Consider the following 4,578-nt stretch of genomic DNA (forward strand, 5'->3'; position numbering starts at 1 on the left):
CATTAAAATCTGCTCAGTGGTGCAGGAGATATTTTGCTTACAAATAGAGTTGGCTCCAAAATTTAATGGCAAAAATGGCACAGCTTAGGAAATAGTTTGTTGAGGCTCAGTGTCAGCTACTACCATGCCAAATGTTAGGTCTATATCTTTAAAACTGACCAAGCTGTAGCCATTTTTGGTTTTTTTTAGGATCAGGTTGCTGTGACAGCCATCTTGAAATGTTTTCTCCAAAAGCTAATCAGTTATAGATGTATATGTAAGGATTATTTCCTCAAAGGTTCATTCAAATTTGTCCAATGCTTCATAAGATACTTTGGTGACAGACAGATGAACACTCAGACACAAGCAAAACCATCATCATCCGCCTTCACCTTTCGGCAATTAGATTATTCAAAATATGTTGAATTTTATTATTTATCATAATGACGAATAAACTGCTATATTTGCATCAGCACTACTGTGACTGTATTGCAGATAGCTTCTTTCTGATGCCATCTCAGTTTTAGCAGGGCTTTTCATCTGCAGGATGACTCTGCAGTTGGTGTAACCCTTCTATCTACCTTCACAGCTGCTAGTTTTCACCTTGGCTGAATGATATCACTGAGATCCTGCACAAGCGGCAGGGGGAAAAACCTGGACTGAGAGGGGAGGGGAGGGGAGCAGGGGGAGGAGGAGGAGAGCTGAGTCACTCCGGTGTTGGGGCTTCGGCGGCGCAGAGGGGCACTGAATCATCTGGAGCCTTTATTGAGTATTTCCTCCATCTGATGTGGTTATCGCCCCGGTGATCATCACTCTCATCATCAGCTGACCAGGAGACTCCATATTACAGCCTGGGAATGATAAGAGGAGCCAGCTGGGAGCAGATCTCGGAGACTTGGAGGTTAAAGCAAAAATATGGGCCACTGTGTTTATTTAAAACTAGAGTAAAGCCACGAATACAATCCTTGACTACATGTCTAGAGGTGAAACACAGACAAGGCTTTCACAAAGAATTCACCTGTGACCTTTGACCCCCCTGACCTTGAAATCAATAGTGATCATCTTGGACCCATGAGGTGTCCAGCTGTGCAGTTTGACATCCCTACATTACAAGGTCGCAGTTAGAGGACAGACAAGGTTTACACAAAGGGTTCACCAGTAACCTTGAAATCAATAGGGATCATCCTTGACACATGTCCAGCTGTGCAGTCTGGCATTTCAACGTTAAAGGATTATCAGTTTAGAGCTTGGACAAGAAATTGTTAACAGACAGATGGAGGACAGCACGTATAAAAATAAAAGACGTAGCATTCCTTGGAGGTGTTGTGTAACATTTTACTGATTTATATCTCTTTCTGCTTGCACTTATTCTAGTTCGTTGTTAATCCCGTCTGGCAACTCCTGGCTGGCTTGCCAAATAATGTTATGAAAAATTAGCATTGTTAATAAGAACGTCCCCTCCGGATTGTTACTTTACTCTAATTATAAGCTACAATGGAGTCCGGGGAACGTTTAAACAATTTTTTTCGTTTTTGTTGACAACTTGGCAAGCAAAGATTAAAAATTGCTTACACACGTCCCGGGCTCCAGTGAGTTTTTGACTCTGAAATTGCTGGACAAACGCTTGGATTATCTTTTAGGGGAGGTTTCAAGGTAAATTACAGCTTATAATAAGAGTAAACCAACAATCTGGAGTGGACGTTAATACTGCAAATGTTTCACAACAGAGGAATGCATGTCGCCCGCTGCCTTGAATGCCAGAGTTTTAAACGAAGGTCATCTTCTGCTGAGAAATTATGGAGTTGTAGCCATATTGTCAAACCCTGACATGATGAGATATCACACTCGGCATGTGTTACGAGTGACTCAGCTTTTATCACATCAGATCTGAAAAAAAAAAACGGAGTTATAGGCCATTTTTGTGTTTTTATGTCAGTTAGCTGTGGCTGCAAACATGAATTAAATCAAAGGGAATCTGATGTAAATGTGCATCCAGTCAACACTTTAAAATCTATCCACTTGTTCATGATTATTTTTGTTACTGCTACAGACAAACGCACACAAACATTACTGCCCTTTACCATTCAGCAGTGGCCAGTTTTTATTTATTTTTAAAGAAAATTGCTTGACGGAAACGACTGATAATTTGGGGTTCTACAGTTCAAACATCGTCTGGTTGCAGTATCTGCTCAAACGGCACCCATCAAGGACTCACTGCAGCACAGAATTCAGCTCACAAAGAAGAAAAGAAGAAGATGAAAGCAGTTGTTATATTGAAGTCATTTCTGTTTTTTTATTAGAAACGGTTCACATTTCAACCCAAGCAGTTTTATGTTTAACCTTCGAGAGTGCAGTGCATACAAAATCAGATCCAAAGTGTCTGTCTGTTAGAGCCTGATAAAGTTTTCATTATTTAAGGGGCTTGATTTCAAAGTCCTGTGCAAGTGATATTCACAGATATTTACATTCAAATCAGGCCGCCTCGAATCAAGCGCCGCTGCAGAAAAAACAAACGACAACAACAAAAAACAACAACCCAGAAGTGAAACCTAAAAAGTTACAAAAACAATCTTCAATTAAACAATATATTTTTCCTTTAAAATAGAATTAATAACATGAGATAAACCATGATTGCTTCATCTTTAACCATAGGCACGTCGTAGATATGTGAGGCGTCACGGAAGCCAAATGGAGGCCATGCATCTCTTCTTCTCTGATGTTTGTGTAAACAAAACCACTGAGCCATCCGGCAGCCCAAGCAGGAGCTGCTTAAAAGAAAAACTAAAATTCAAAGGGAATCAACAAAAAAAAGAAAAAAAAAGAAAAAGGAAAACGATGATGTCTAAAGGTTTAATCCTGGTTCAATTTGAGATGTGATATGTGGAAAATAAAAACCAATGTTACCTCATCCAGTAGCTCTCAGAGATGTTTTATGGCTCACAATGATTGGGTTCTTTGGTATAAAACTACCTTAACTTCTTATAACTTAAAAAAACCCCAATGTATTGTGTAAGAACAGGAAATGAAAAATATGTTTACGCTCAGAAAAATGGTGATAACATCAACACCAAAGTTCTTTTTGCAGGAAAAAAGAAAAGATTAATGGTTACAGGTGCATCTCAGCATAAATGAGAAAACTCGGATTACTCTTTGAAGCGAATATCTGCAGCATTAGAAGTCGGGCTGTTCGGATCCAGCTGTCATACAGCAGGAATGATCGCGTGCTCTACGTGTGTGTGTTTCTCTACATCTGCGGTTTTCCCAAAAGCTCGCTCTTTCTATGACGGGCCAGGGGAGCGTAAGGGTGGCATCTCACTGGGCTGCGACCAGTTGGCGAACGGCATTCGTCAGGGGAGTCCTCGGAATGTTTCGCCACGTGCGTGGAGGTCCTCAACTTCCTCCTCCGAGTCGTGACGAAGCGCAGTCCTGTCGCTTGAATCTGTCTGAATTTTCTCCTGGGTGTCTCCAACCCCCCCATCTCAGCTGGACTTTAACAGCCCTCATCTGACAGAGAACTCCTGAGGCAAATGTTCGAGTCTAAAACTCACACTGATGCCTAAAAATTATTTTAAAAAAAAGAAAACTGTTCCAAATCTGCTTATTTTCATTTCTAAAGCGTACTATAGTTGATTCAATCCTAAACAGGGGGGGGGTAGATGCTAAGAGGAGTGTGACGCGAGCTGAGGTTAGTATATTGTGGACAACAAAATAATGTACGCAGGCAGGAATGCAGACTTGCGAGCCGTGCGTGCAAAAATAGGTTGTGATTTTCAAAAAAAACTGGCCAATCAAACTGTGGCTGCGCGGCCCACACTCAGCCTGTTTTCTTGCAGCTTTGATTCGCCGACTGGTCTCCAACAGTCGCAGCCCGGTGAGATACCACCTTAAATGATCACATGCTGTAAATGTTTTTTTATTTTTTTTTGGCCGTCATGTTATTCCAAATGTTCTTTCTTTCATTACTGTAAACGGGTCAGAGGAACACAGCTCTGCTTTTTGATTCAGCTCTGTAAAAAAAACAAAAAAAAACCTGAACCGCAGAAACTTAACATACAATTTTGTTAGTAAATAAATAAATCTGTGGATAAAAATAAAAGGCCTTCAGGAGGGACTTTTTTATGATAATCATATAAAGTCATTCAGTAATCAGTTTCCTTTTACTGTGATGCTTGTTTTTATCAAATGTAAAAAAACAAAGTATGGTTTACTGCATTATTGTCCGAGTTGTGTAGTGGCTTTAGTTCCCCTCATACATGGATCGGATTCTTGCTGTCTGCGGTGACACACTGATCCTGTTTCCGAACAGAGCCCTAAATCATCTCTTTCTGTTGTCTGAGAAGAAAACAGGAACGGATGATGGACAGACGAGTAAAAAAAAAAAGGGGGGGGAGGGTGAAATGAAAAGAAAGAGGAGAGGAAGAAGCTTTTAGGTTATTTCATTCACTCCGTGGTGACTAATGAGACTGATGTCCTGGACAGTATTTTTAGGATGCTCCACATGTCTGCTGAGACATGCAAGTTGCCAAGGTGACCCGTTTTCACCAAGATCAACTAGATAATCCAGAGTGGCTGCTGTTCAGGAACAAGGCAGGGGTGGGG

Source organism: Kryptolebias marmoratus, linkage group LG13 (genome assembly GCF_001649575.2).
Source record: "Kryptolebias marmoratus isolate JLee-2015 linkage group LG13, ASM164957v2, whole genome shotgun sequence".
NCBI lineage: Eukaryota > Metazoa > Chordata > Actinopteri > Cyprinodontiformes > Rivulidae > Kryptolebias > Kryptolebias marmoratus.